Raw genomic sequence first — 15,297 nt, 5'->3', positions numbered from 1 at the left:
CCATTTCCTCTAAAAGCAGAGAGGGGAAAAAAATGTGTGTGTGTTTTTAATTTTTATGGCTCATGTTTTACCTTTTTTTTTCTTTTTATAAGAACAAAGGGAGGCTTAGTAATTTAATGGAAAACAAATGGGTTGGCTTCTTATATGGGTGAAAGTTTGATGCATGTTACAATTATGTATTGCACTATAGCATGGGTATTTCTTGGGACTTTTGAAATGGGGTATGCTCTTGTTGAAAGTAGGAGAAATTAGTTCTGCCCTATAAATGTGTGCTTGCTCTGCCATCTGCAACAGCGCACACGTTAGTGGTAAAATGCTTTAAAAGTGTACAGCTGCCTGAACTGATCCAAACTCATTGATTGTCTTAGTCCCATAGGAGTCAGAAGTGTTCTGCTCTTGGGTGAGGGTGCACAGTGTTTTGGCCTGCCTGTACTTGGCAGATTATTTTTCTAGCCTTTGGATGCTAGCTAACACTGCTTCTCTCTGAGTATTCTCTGAAGTTCCTTATTCTTGGTTTGGACACCTGTCTGTGTTGTGCTTAATAGAAGAGTGTTTCTTTATTACCAGATGTTAAAGAAGAGTAGTGTGGATTAAAAAAACCAAAAGCATTAATGGAATATTTTTTCAAAAACTTCTTAATCTTTGATTGAAGACAGACGTTTTCTTCTCCTGAAGCATTCCCTGTTTCTCATGCTTGCTATCCTTCAATTTTTCCTGAAAGATCATATATTCAGTATCACAATACGTATGATAGGTCTGTTAAACCAGCCTATATGTATAAGCTATTTAGTATATAATTGTTCAAAACCGTTTGATCTTGTTGCTGCAAACATTGTCTTAAATTAGATTAAGTACTTTGGAGCAGGGTTTGTCACTTTAAAAAAACACCTTCTAAAGTACCTAATGTGTCTCTAAGTAGCATATGAATAACAAAAAGCATGGGCCAGTTTTTCTTGTTCTGAAAGACTGTTCGTTTCTAAGACCTTAAAAATCACAGAATTCTGATTGTCATCTTGGTATCTTTCCCATCTCAGTCTCGCAGTGAAGTTTGCAGTGGATGCCTTTGACAACTCTCAACCAGTGCAGATGCTTGATACCATCTGAAAGCTTTCTATCTTGTGTTTTTCAAATGTTGTAAACTCAGCAGGTCATGAACTGTCAATTGTCAACATCATGTTTGAAATCAGTTTATTGAGAGTGAGAAAGACAACACAAGAGCATAACAGTTTTATGAAGGACCAGTGTTTTGGAGCTATGAAGATTAGAAATGAATGGTCACAAGATACTGCCTCTTTAAACCACTTATTGGTCTTTGCAGCAGTTTGTCTCATTTCTACTGCTTGTTCTTACAGTGTCAAGTGGAGTAAATCTCTGACCTGAGGCCAGTATAATCTTAATTCCTTGCAGATATTCTTGTTTCATTGGAGAATTTGTATTAATTTTGCATTTTTATATTTCTGATTCAAACAAGACTTTAAAACAAAATTAATTTTATTTTTGGAAGGTTTTATATATGTATTTTAAAAAAAACTAACAACCTAACCTACACTTATAATACTGGAGGCTTTTCTTTCTATTGGCAAGTGGCATTTTTCACCGAGTGCCAGACCAAAAGTCAGAAAGGTGAGTTCTAATCCAGACTCTGGCACCTATTTGCTATGTGGTCTTGGACTTTGGGTTTAGTTAGTGAGTGTGTACTCATTAGTTTGCTTAAATTTTATTGAAAGTGCTGGTGAGTCTTTGGCTGGAGATTGATAAATTATTTAGTAGGTAGTGATTGGGTTGGAGGAGTTAGTGCAGTGTTGATGTAAAAATATTTCTGAAAAATTTCCAACAATCTGACCAGATCTTTGTGTTTCTAATCTAGAAGCCAATACAGATATAGCTTCCTTGCTCTCATCTGTCTGTCTTTGGACACATTTTTCTCAATTTCCTACCTCCTGCAAATGTTAATGACTATTCTGGTAAAGTTTTTTCAGTTTTAATAAAGGTGAATTTGATAAATCTTAACAAAAGTCTTTGTTTGCAGCTGTAACAGACAGTTCAGTTTCAAGCTGGTGGCTGGTATATGTTACAGGTTTAAGAGCAAGAATGTGTTTTATTTATAACTTAGCATTTGTTTAGTGTTTTGGGGCTTGCATTGTAGTATTGATCCCTTGCATAACCATTGCTTGAAAAGCATCTTTTTATCTGATCAGTGTATTAGACAGAAACTCCTTATTGGATATGGGTCATGGGACTTGGAAGTACTAAATAAGGTACTGCTAAAATAGAGCTGTGGAGGGTGGCAGGATGACTGCTACGTTGGTTCATTCAGTAGTGGCCAAAGCTTTTCTGTCTCTGTGGTGCCAAAAGAGGCAAAATGCCCCTAACTTGCTCTGGTGGATGCTTAGGAGCAACAGCACAGAATGTTGAAGGATAACAAAGATTTTTCTGTGGGCCAGTGTGGTTGGGTTGTCCTGTTTTCTGCTTCATATATTCCCTGGGCTGAACTCCAGGGTAGCAGAGTCTGTTGCATAAACCTGTCCATTTTACTGCATTTCTCCAGCAGACACTGTCATGTGTGGTATAAGTGTTCACAGAAAATTATTGTATCTCCTTTAATACAAGTTTGCTATAATTATTTAATACACAGGCAAAAGTAACTGTGGTCTGATTCAGAGTTAGTGCCAGGCATTTTAAATGAGAATAACTTTTCTCAATTCATTTCCCCAACTTTTTTCATCCATAAATAACTATGGCTCTATATTTAAAGAGCAGCCTAGGAATTCACATACATGACTTTTAGTTGAAAATACATGTGAGGTTTTTATATGCTATTTGTTTCTTCCCATTTTGCTATGATTTGGTAAGTATTGAGTAGAACAATTACTGAAAAGTTTACTTTTGGAATTGCTAGAGAAGCTGAAGGTGGGTCCCTGTTTGTGCAATGTTTCCTGTACTTTCTTGCTGTGTTGTCAGTGACAGCGGAAGCCTCACTGGGCTGTGAAGCACCTCTGGAGTTCTTGGTGCTACTTCAGGAAGACCAGCTCTGAGGTGAGGCTCCTCTGCAATTTTGTGAGATTCATCAGTTGCTTTCCTTTATCATTCTATCTTATCACTTATCACATCTTTAAGTTTATGATCAAAACTTCTCTAAGGTGGGGAAGTACTTTTTTCTTTTTTTTCCTTTTTCCCTCCTTCCCCTCTTCCCCTCTCCTTGAAGGGAGAACTGTGGTCCAGGAAGTCATGGTCTAGTCCTGTGAATCCTGAAGTGGCATGCAGGCACCAAAGTCCAAACGGCTGAAGCAGCATCACAGTGTTAACACTTCTGTTTGAACCATAGCATGAATTTTATCTGCCTCCAACATATCAAAGTTCTTACTGCTCAGTACCTCTCACTCACTAATGTTCTGCTAGGGTCTTAGTTGATTAGCATGGTCAACTGTGATGGTGCTCTGTTTTACTATGTGTCTTTAAGGCCCTGATTCAAAGTGTGTTACAGAAGCCTGTGAGGGAATACGGAAATAGATTTTTAAAATCTGAATCCCAGAGTGCCATCCTCGTTGCTTTACAATGTGGATTTCTTAGTATGTTAGCAGTAGCACCAAGTTAGTGTCACAGGGAAAACTGGTTCTGTGCTCATGGTGTTAAATCACAGTACGATTAATTTCCTAGTGAAGAGTAAACTTTGTGAGCCCCTAGCAATTGAGAATTTAATCTCAAGTTTCTCTGTGATACTGATGCTATCAGTGGAAGAGCACAAGCTGACAGTTCTCAACTTTAAAACAAAAGGAGTTCATGGGTGGCTATTCCTGCACTCTTCTTTGGAATTTGTTCAGTAGCTTTTGGTGCCCTCCATTTACTGATGTGACACGAGTATCAGTGCTCTCTGTTCTTGCAGAGTTTAAGAGATGACTGGGCAGGGATGGTGATGTTAGTTATGTATTCTTGAAGGGGGAAAAAGATCAGTTTAGCATTTTTACTTTTCATGTGTCATGTATTACATGATCAGTAGCCGAATGCATTTTAATACATGTTTATATGAATAAGCAAATAGCTTCATCCTGCTGGAAAAATTCTGCGTGCCTGTGCAGAGCAAACGCTTTTCAACATTTTCAGAAACTGCTCCTCTTGCATACCTCAGTAATCCTTCTTGTATTCCATACAAAATAACTAATGAATCATTTACCTCTAGTAAAAAAGTTCTGAAAACCTAATGCTTACCTTAAAGTTCCACCAAAAAAAATATAATTTTTTTAGTAGTTTCTTCTAAGTAGAAAATTTAGAGCTTTGAAGTTCCAAAGCATATATTTAGGTACAGACAGTGTCTGAAATTATTATTTTTAAATAAACATACTATTTTTTTAAGCTCAAAAATATCTAATTTAAATGCACAATATGAGGTGGAAGCAAAAGTGTAATTGTTCATGAGATATATCATTTGTAGTCCTATATTGAACCAGACCTTGGGGGTGTTGGCTCTTTGCTGTATAAATTCTTTACCAGGCCATATCCTGGGATTTAGCTGCAGCAGGTGTCAAACCAGATTGTGTTCCTTCTCTCTCCATGTGTTTTGTTGCTGTGCTGCTTTTCATAGAATGGTTTGGGTTGGACAGGACCTTTAAAGGTCACCTAGTCCAACTCCCCTGCAATAAGCAGGAACATCTTCAAGTAGATGAACTTTTACTGAGACAGTTTGAGTTTCTCCTTTTTTTCCCCTTTATACTTCTAAAAAAAAAAATTATGCTAGCCCTTGCACTGTAGTTGCTTTTTTGCTGCAGGACAAAAAGCAAGCACTTCCCATCTTGTTTCCAGGTCCAGGAAGAATTGTTCTCTTACCTATGCAATTCACAGCAGTCTAGGCAGACTCCAACCATACACTGGCCATGTGTGTCTCCTCTGTGATGTTGTCTTCCAGACCTCAATTAGAAGTGAGGGGGGAAGGTGCAGGACTTGGTTACTACATATGGAAATTAGTGGCCAGTTAACATGGCTGCATTGGGCAGGTTGTTTCCTCCAGATTGTATGTAGGACTGTCAGGGCTGGGCCTGCTTTCTCACTCAGCTTGGACTGAGTCCCTCACTATCAGTATTTTGTAGCAGAAACTGGGCCTATAGTATGTAGTAAGTGCATTCCATCACCTGTTGAGGGAGCCAGGGTTATACAGTTAAATGCACTAGCTGTATATTAAAATAATGACTATCAGTATACTGCATGCTATGATAGGCAATTAAATCTTGCATTTTAGGCTCCCAGTGGTCAGGAAAGATTTTCCCAGCCATAAACAGTACAACTGTTGTGTCCACATACACTGTGTGAAATAACTGCCCTCTGAAGTAACAGACAGGACGTGAATTCAAAAATTTTATTAGCTGTCTGCTCTTGCCAAGTGAGGTTTACCCTGTATGCATCACCAGGATGAAATACTGCAACTATTTGTAAATTTGCAATCAAAACAGCTGGGCTATTTGTTTCCAAAAGCTAAACTACAAAGCATAGCACTGTTTGAGAGAAGAGCAATGTATTTCACAGCAGTGGACTAATTATTATATACTTGCTTTTAAGATACACAGTAAAGCCATAACTTCATATAAATTTATTGCATTTTGTCTGGAAGGTTGCCCATAAAACTTATCAGGAATGACAAAACATAGATATTTCTCAAAAATATATTTGTAGTATAGTTGGTCCTTAGAATGAAATCTTTACTTCCAGATGCTGTTTTTGACTTGTCTAATAGCTTGACTGGATTTAGTACCAGTCTACTTAGGTTTGTTTTGATTCTATATTGCTGATTATGTGAGAGACAGAATTGGTCTAAAGAACTTTCTTCTTGGTCTCCTACTTATATAGAAATACAATATTTATGGGCCTCACAGAGCCATAATTGGTAAGATGCATTGAAATCCTCAGCTCCAAGAGATTAAATAAATGCCAAGAATTTCTTATGAGGTTTTCTCTGTACTTTCACCCATTCTTATTGTCATGTTGTGAATCTTTTGTATTTTGGTTGACAAATACTTCTAAAATTTTCTAAAGGTGTTTCAATCCAGAATCTATTAGGCCCAGGCAGGATTCTAAAGAAAATAAAAATTAATAGCTTGAGGAATAGTCTTAAGGCTGAAGTCTAATGGCTGAAAGGCAATCTTCAAGTTGCATTAATCTAAGGGTATGGGCAGATACTCGAGCTTGTATTAGAAGGTTAACCTCCAAGTAAGATGAGCAGCAGATATTGTGGATGGAAATTAAAATGTAATGAGTTTTAACCATTTTCATGGCAGATGGGGTGACCCTAGTACTTTCACATGACTAAGGCAGTGTCCCCTAAGACAGATTGACAGTGTCACCCTCCTGAATTGAGACTTACATTGTACTGAGGGTTGACTCAAGCATTTGTGTTTCTCTGTCGCTAGTGTTAAAAGCCTGAGTAAAAATCCATCTCTGTCCAAATAAATTTTGCTGTTGGATTCAAAAGGATTTGTATTTTTACCTCAAAAACCATTAACAGATTGCAAAAATTAAGCGCATGTGTGATTAACTCAAATCTCATCAGAGACAACCTGCCAGGTATCTATGTACAACTAAAACCATGCATTCTAACATGTTGAAAAGTACATGTATTTTTTCTTTGCTATTCTAAAGAGTGGCTGGACCTATCCTGCTTGGCTTGAAAACAAGAGACATGGCTGCAAGTCTCTGGTTAGTGGCTTTTCACTGCAGTTCCAGGGAGTAACAAAAAGAGAACTAGAAGCAACCCAAACTTCTTTGAAACGAAATTGGTACTTGATTTGCTTCCAATAGTAATAATTTGGCTTAATATGACTCACCTAGGTTAGACTTATCCCCAAACATGTAAAATTCAGAAATGGAATTGTTGTTAGCCAAGCAAATACAAACCCAACTTTGGGTTTCAAATTTAATATTTAATCCAAGGGAGGTTGGAGGCTTTTTTTTTTAGATCCAGAATTTGTGGCACAAAAAAATCTCAGCCTGTGTTATGAAATTTGTCCATATGATCTTCTAACCGTGTGCTGACTGAGCCAAGAGTCATTTAGTTTCCCAGACTGGAAAAAAAACAGATGTTTTCAGTCCAGTGGGGCTGTTGATGCCAGGCTTGTTCCTATCAACATGTGCAGTGGCACATTCCAAACACAAACTAATACTGAGCTTTCCAACTGTGAGCCCAGAAGCAGGATCAACACAGCATCCTGCTGGAGCTATTTATCCAAGCCCATGGTCCCTGTTAGTTTCCTTGTGCTGAGCTGTAAAGACAGATCATCTGCCTGGGAGCCATGTCCGGTCTAAGTGGGTGCTGCTTTGTATGTGTAGATATGACCTTAATTTTTCTCAAATGAAAGTACCATCTCCAGCAGTTGGAGCCATAAGCAGAACAGGAGATGTTGAGACATGCAGTAAAATAGTGTAGGCTGGCAGCCTTGTGCCTAATGCTCATGTGAAACACCAAGCGTGCTTATGTGGCTTCCCTTCTTTTTAAGCAGGCCCAAACTTTGAAGACTAGGCAAATCTGTAGAGAGACCTTTTAAATATGCAATTGCTCTCTTTTGTTCATTCTCTGGACTCGAGAGCCCTGTAGTGTGGGGTTTTTTCTTCCACTTTAACCACATGGGGAAGCTATAGAGAACAACTGTTGGGATTGTCAATTTATTACAGCTAAATAGGGGCAGTTTGCAAAATGGTAAGGTAAATGGCAAGCTTGGAGTTATGCCAGAGTAAGAGATCAAATGAGTAGTCGTCTTGCTGAATGAATGCATGTTCTTAAGGAGCTAAGAGCAAACTTTCTATGTGGGTAACCTTGATAGTTACTCAGTTCTTCCAGATTTTTGGGATGCCATATTGCTCCCTTTATTTGCCATAGAGTGTTAACATTTGGCAAGCAGAGGGCCCTCAGTCCAGAGAAGTACCATTTCTTTGCCCCATGACATCTTCAGAATTAGCTACATTGTGGATTGCTGCAGTACCTGCTGGACATGTGTCTTTTCTGGAAAATGTTGGTAGTGTATCAGAACAACTGAATTTCAACAGTGCCAGTATGCACTGTGTAGCATGAACTGGAATGAGAGCCCAAAGGAGCTGTCAGGGCAGCACTGGTATGTGTTGAAAGTATATTCATGCTGGAGTGTTTTCATACCACAGAACCCTGTTTGTAGATCTGCTACGTAGCCACTGCCATATCTCCCCAGTTGCTAGGTGAAGAGAGATAGCAGAGGGAAGGAGCATGAGTGGTGTCTTTTCATAACCATCCCAAACAGAGCAGCTCCTCCTGTTTGTTTCTGTCTGGAAGTACCATGTGCTGCACATCTGCAAGCTCCTTGGAATAGGGTGGGCTTGACTGGGCTCTCCTGGGAATTGTATCGGTCTAGTTCTCCTCTAAAGGCTTTCTTCAACCTAATGTTGTCCTGTAGTCCGAATTTGCAGTACTGAAAAGTTCAAGATTTGACCAATGATCATGATGCAATTTGCAGAGAGATTATTATGATTGTGCACAAGATCACTTTTCTCTTTTTTTGGCCAGTCTGAACTTCTCTCTGGAAAGTATGAGCTACACTTATGAATAATGAGACAGTTTTTAGTTACATGATTACGTGCTCTTTTTTCCCCCAGACAGCATTCTGTGTAATTTCAGCATACGGGATGATCCCACAAGGGGATAGAATTATGGCTGCATGAGCACGTTCAAATCTGCCGTTTCCTAATTTCTGAATGCCTGATTTTTTTTTTTCCAGTCTAAATACCTTTCCTGTGATGGAGGGATTTTTCCGTTTTTTTAATGTGATGCATCTACAGTAAAGTTTTTAAATGCCTCCATTAAAAAAAAGATGCAAAATTCAATGGCCCTCCTTTGAAATAAAAAGCTCTCTCTCGTACCTCTTTCCTTTTCTGGATACTGCATCGGAATGTTAAAGATATGAATGGAATTGGCAATCTGCAGTGTTAATATATATCAAATGTACTTGACTTGTTAAGGATGTTAATTTGCTGTTTGTTTTCTGTGTGGCATCTCTGCATTCATAATCTTTTGACAAATCTAATTGTTTTATTTTTTAAACAAATAAAGGAAGTGTTCCTTATCCACCTATACAAAGCCGTATAAAGAAATACTTTATCAAACTCTTGTCTTAAATAAAAATGGGATTAGGGAGGATCAGTTTAATCAAAATAAATTTTAATTTATCACAATGAATCTGTTCACCTATTACAGGGGAAAAAAGAAAAAACAATTTTGTTCAACCTGAAGTGAAGGAAGTGCTGGGACCTCTGCTGTAGGAGATTTTCAGGGTTTTCCCTTCAGAAGTGCAGGTTGCTGGACTTCTGAAGGCAATGCTTTTGACATACAGGACCAATAAAACTTTCTAAAGGCAGATGTGTGGAGCTGATTAAAATTCTCAGAGAGGTTAAAATAAAAGCAGGTTGTCAGAACTGTCAGGTTATGATCCTAGGGAGCCTAGTTTCAGTTCTTGGAGAAATGTGACTTGCACTAGTAGAGATGAGTGATCATGTCATGTTCATGCTGATCCTCAGGGTGATATCAGTGGTGTTAATCACAAAAGAACTTTGGCTAGTCTAGTTCACAAGAGCTAAATGTAGCTACCCTTAAATCACACTTCCCCTTTCTCTTTGGAAGCTTCTGGGGTAATGTCTGGTTAGGTATTTCCCCTGCTCCTCTATTTCAAATTATTCCCTCTTTTCCTCTTCCCTCTGTTTTTTTCTGGATAGCTCCATGACGTCCTTAGAATTGCCCAGTAGGAACCTTAATAGCCATCACTTACATTTGAGCTTTAGACTGTATAAGAATTTTAATTTATAGACTGAAATAAGTACATAACTGTTTTGCACAAAGGAACCAAAAGGCCATTTCCTGATGTGTACTAGATTCAGAGTAAAAAGCTCCAGCATGATACAGAAGGAGAAAAAACCCACACAGAAGCCGTTTTCATTTCCACCCTTTCCCTAATCTGTTAAGCGTTGGGTGCTTACTTCAACTGAATATTGCCAATGGCCAGGGCTCAACACATCATCTTTGAGTTATTTCTGATCTTAAGTATTTCTCCACTGTGGTTTTTCTATGGCTGTGCCCACAGTGCACTGCCCTACCCTCTCCATTTTGCTGTCAACTATTTTTGGAGCTGTACTGTGACCTATATCAGAGGAGCCATCCTGCTTTTTTTTAAAAAAAAAAAGTGCAGGGAAAGAAAGATCATTTTTTGTTGTTATTGATTGAAATGCCAAATCAGTTTCCTGGTCCAGCTCACAGTAATGGCCCATGTGCAGGTGCATGGCTATGGCATGGCCAGAAGAAGGAGCAGAAACTGGGCAGGAATACCTAAAACCTTGCATTGTAGCTAACAGTAGTGTTTCCTCAAGTGTGGCCTGTTGCATTTACTTTGAATGCAAACTAGGAGCCTCTCCATGCGTCTAAGTTGCTCTTGGGGGCTGTGTGGAAGAATCTTTTGTTAGAAGAATGTGTCAGAACTTGGTTTTGTAGCTACTTGCAAGTACATAAGCTCAGATGTTTCAGTTAGTGTCTGCATTTTGTACAGGAGCTTACAGCTTCATGGTAATACTCCTCAGAAAGCGAGCAAATGCAACAAACCGCTCCAAACCATGTGTTCTTGACTTCAGCTCAGCTAAACAGGGTACAAGTTAGTAGAGACTTTGGTGCAAAAGGCTTAAATTAAACCATCTTCCTACTCCCCACCCCCAGTTGGGTCCACTACATTGTGGCACATATTTTGTAAGACTGTGCTTAAACCAATGCTAAAAGTCATGTTTTTCATGCTCAAGTGGAGTACAGATTTTTTTTTTTGTAAAGCTTGCTCTTGGGGGTTGGTTTTTTTTTCATTTTTTTTCTTTTAGCTTAGAGTGTATGTACACACATGTGCTATGCTTTAACATGTATTCCAAACTGTGTTCTATGCTTTGTGTTGTTTAAGCTGGACTTTATCTTCTTATTAGCAAGCTACAGCCAAGGTGTGGTGACTGACAATAGAAGGTTTATCTAAACATTAACAAATTAACTCGGGCAGGATGTGTGTTGGGCAAGGGCAGCAGTGTGAACCTTTGCTCAACTATAGCGCACGACCTCACTTCTCAACCTGCATGGTTCTGAGCATAACCCACGAACCCTGAAGCAGTTGCTTGCCGGTGCCCCCACAGAGGGGGTGAAAGAAATCAAGCAGAGAGTGCCTTGCAAGAGTTTTCAGGAACACTGGCATGTGTAATGCCTGTGCAAAGAACAGAGGAAAGCTGAAGGGCTTGGAAGGCAAGTACAGCACTTTTTAAGCACTTCAAAGGTCTTGCCTCAGAAAGTGCTCAGTAAGCTGGGTTGCAGCTTCCTTCATCTACTGCAAAGGGGTGAAGAGCTGAGTCAGCTTTGCTTAGATTTGAACTGTGATCCCACACATTTTAAGCTGGGTGACTAGTCTACAAACTTGACTCTATACAGAAAACCAGATGCAGACATATGCTTCCCATCAGATTGCACTGTCCTCTTGGTAAATACAAGGCAGTATGTCAGTCATTTAATCCAGTTAATGTTTCTGGTTTTTATACCACTCCAAAACTTGCACTAGAAACTTTTTGGGACAATTCTTTCCTTTTTGTTGTATCACATTTTTAAACTAATTCTGTTTAACCTGTGAAACTGTTCCTTCTACAGCCATCTCACCTTGAAAACACACCACAGAACAAATAGAATTGCTGTACTCTCACAAAATGGGCATTGCTCATACTCACATGGCAACTCAGAATGCACTGTGTGCTGTCTGGTCTCCATTCCAAGAAGTGGAAGAAAAAAAAAAACAACCAGCAAAACCCTGGAACTGTTAACTAATTCCCTCAGATGAGACCATGAGAAATGATGCTTTTTTGTCTACTGAACACTGAGTGGGATAGGTGTGGAAAGGGCTGTAGGGAAAAATTTCCGCTGGGGTGGTGGGTGGAATACCCAAAGGTTGCCATCTGCCCCATGCCCGTCTCTGTTGGTAGGGAGGAGAGCCACATGGTTGCTCTTTGCCTACACTATATCCTATAGGAATGCAAGCGAGAGATAAGTGCAGAAGAAGAAAATCTCCCTGCTGCTCCTTGTTGCCTTTAAACGCCACTCAGTTGGATAGAAATTTGCTGTGGAAGTTGGCAGTGTTTTATGCTGCTATAAAAGTTGTTTGTTTTGGTTTTTTAAGGAAGTTAACGTAGCAGATAGATGAGGTGGAGTGGATGGAAAGAATAAGTTTCTGAAAAATATCAGTATATGTTAAGACATTACTGTTGCTTGCCTAAAGCCTAGAAAGAAGTATGAATCATGTAGTAATCCCTTTAGGATATAGATAATATGCGACCTATTATGTCCGTTTTGAAGGTTTCAGTTGTGCTGCCCTTTTATTGTACATATTAACTACTTGTCTTTTTAATTCATTAAATTATCTAATACGTTAGTTATCTGCACCAGAAATTACTCACTTTTTGCCACTTTTTCTCTCGGGAAGGCTCCACTGAGTCCTTTGGAGACTTGACTGCCTTTATCTCCTTTCAGATCTCTTTCCACGGTACTAGTCTCACCTTTGTGAGCGCCTTATGTCATGGTAACGATCCGTTCAGCTAAGGCGAGTTGGACTCTGCTCCCTGTGGAGCCATCAGAGTTATCAGAAGAGCTTGCTGCCTGGCTGCAAATAGCTCCTTCAGTCCTGGTGGTGAGCAAACTTTATCTGTAGAGCTGCTAACTCCAGTAGGAGGGCGCAGGTCTGGCTTATTGGTGTTGCCACTGGTCAGATCTGGTTGAGTTGCGAAACAAAATTCTGTGTGAATGTGAACATATTTACAGCTTTAGGGGAAAAAAAAGAGACTGAGTCTCTGTTCTGGAGAGACAAATATTTCATGTTCATGTCCTATGTGAAAGAACTACAGTGTTGCTGGCACCACTGTTACGACTTAAGTTCCCTCACAATCTTGAGATTAATCTAAAAAATAAGAATTTTAAAAAATCTAGCTCCAGATTTTTTGTCATTGTTTTGTTTTCTAAACCCCCTTTGGGAGGGAGGTTGCGAGTATTAGCACTGTGGTGTCTCCCAAATAAATGGTGAGTTTTTTACGATGTTAAGAAATTCCCATGTCTAAATCTGTCTGCCTGTCCTCTGAGGCCAGTTTCCATCAGTTTTATTCCCATTACCTAAATCAACTGTATCCCCATTTACCTTTTATTCTCCAGGTCTGCAAATGCAGTTATAGCAGGATTCTCAATTTCCTCAGTCTCACAAGACAGGTGCACAGTACCTCATGCCTTTACCATATTCTTAGGCTGAGTGCTTAGAACAACTGGTTTGGGTAAAATATTTCATTTAAAAATTGTTTTTTCTGAGAAGTGCTGTAAAATACCAACCCAGAATGAGATGTTAGGGAGCTAACATTGCAAAACAAGGCTGATATTTATGTTTTAGTTTTGTTGTGCTGATAGGTTTAACAATTGCTATCATAAAGCCGTCATAGGTATAGATTCACCAAATCCCTTCAGTGTATGATTTAAAGATGCATAATTTTTAGGCAAATCTTTTTAGTATTTTGCTACCTTAGGGATATAATAAATAAAATAATTCAAGGACTACAAAGGCCAAGGAAGAGACTCCCATTGATATGGAATGGATGTTGATTCAAGTCTCTTCTGTATTAGGGAAGGTTTATCTGAAAAAAGTTTGCTTCTTACTCTGACTTTAGAAGTATTACAAAGTTATAGGTAAACGGAGGGTGTGTGTTTTTCTAGAATATGTGTATTTTTCTGTTTTAAAGTTGGTCATGTTTCTTTTCTTCATATGAATAAATGAATTGCTTTTGGCTGACTTACCTACCTGAGGAGGGTGATCACAGTGTAGACCCTTTCTTTTTGCATAACCAGGCACATTATCTGGACAATCTGAGAATGCATTGACTATATTTTACATTATTATGAGGTTACAAGGCATTAAATAAATTCTTGGAAATGGCTCTACAAAAGATGTAAGTTCAAATTTTATTATTTGGTATCAAGTGATTGTTAAGGGTCATACTGTTGCTACATTGACATGTCTCCACTGTAAATATTTGACTGATACTAACAATTCAGCCTGTAAGTGACTCTACTATGAAGTTTAGTATAAGAAACATTTTTCTTTATCGTGAATTTTTTTGTGTATTATTGTCAGTAATATTCTAATTTGCCAATGACTATTTCTGTTTAGTTAATATAAGAGTATGTTTTTATGTTACTTTAAAAAATTATTTAGCATATAATCTTGCCAGTAGCTTTACAAAGTTCCTCATGATATCTTTTTCTAAGAATTTTTGGTTTTTATATGGTATTTTCCAGTTCATATTTTTCCAGCTACCAAAACCTGTGTATCAGTAGGTTTCATTCTCACAAGCTTGTCCTCTTCCATTCTGGTTGCCATGTATTGGTCCAGGTACAACACAAATGGAGACTTTGCCACAAGCAAATGTGGTGCCTTTTCCAAATGTGTTAGTGGGTTTGTTGATCAAAATACCATCTTGATAACAGTCCATCCAGAATGTTTGACAAAATGAATTAGTTCTTGGAAGAGACTTTCTAAAGTACTAAAGGGAGTCAGGAACACAGTTCAAATTGGAAAATGGAGGAAAAAAAACCCCCAAACTTTCTTGACAAAGCTAATGCTCATCTCTATAATATATATTAAATTGGGGAAAAAAAGGGTAAAAAATCAGTTGGATTCTAATAGAGTTTGCGCTCCTGAAGTCATGAGCTTTCTTTGAAAATCCACTCCCCTCTGATTTTGGTTACCCTTCTCAAGAATCTAGCAGTTTAAAGTAAGACCTGTGTTCTTATGGAGGTATATATGTGAGCGGGTGTCCATGCGTATAGTTGTGCTGGGTTCAGCTGGGATAGAGTTAATTTTTACAGGAACCTGGGAGGTGGGGGGCATAGCCGGGGCAGTTGACCTGAACTAGCCAAGGAGCTATTCCATACCATGTGACATCATGCTCAGTATATATATATGGGGAGCGGGCCGGGGGGTGGTCTCGACTTTCGGTGGGGGAAGTGGCGGAGCGTCAGGTCCCGGGTGGTGAGCAGTTGCACTGTGCATCACTCTTTTTGTATACTCTTTCATTAGTACCGTTGTTGTTGTTGTAATTTCTTTGTGCTGTTCCAGTAAACTGCCTTTATCTCAACCCTCGAGGTTCCAGGTTTTTTTTCTTTTCTCTCCTCCGTCTTCCCCCTATCCCACCGGAGGGGGGCGGGAGGAGTGAGCGAGCGGCCGCGTGGTCCTTTGTTACCGGCTGGGCTGAAACCAC

The 15,297-nt window shown here is 39.0% G+C and overlaps 1 protein-coding gene across 4 annotated transcripts in view; it reads left to right on the top strand.

Moving 5' to 3' along the window:
• Positions 1-15,297, top strand: part of TMEM266 (transmembrane protein 266) — a 92,558-nt gene that overhangs the window by 13,250 nt on the left and 64,011 nt on the right. For 2 of the 4 annotated variants that reach the window (XM_069797894.1, XM_069797895.1), the window contains 2 exons: positions 12,533-12,689; positions 13,886-13,986. The exons of 1 other annotated variant lie outside the window; for it this stretch is intronic. The gene's annotated coding sequence lies outside the window, so the exon portion shown is untranslated. Of the gene's footprint in view, positions 1-2,801; positions 3,037-12,532; positions 12,690-13,885; positions 13,987-15,297 lie in introns of those variants that run through there. One more of the 4 variants, XM_069797896.1, reaches the window with a different exon arrangement.

Source organism: Haliaeetus albicilla, chromosome 12 (genome assembly GCF_947461875.1).
Source record: "Haliaeetus albicilla chromosome 12, bHalAlb1.1, whole genome shotgun sequence".
Classification (NCBI taxonomy): domain Eukaryota; kingdom Metazoa; phylum Chordata; class Aves; order Accipitriformes; family Accipitridae; genus Haliaeetus; species Haliaeetus albicilla.
Note: the sequence above shows the minus strand (reverse complement) of the source record. Positions and strands in the feature narration are given on the sequence as shown.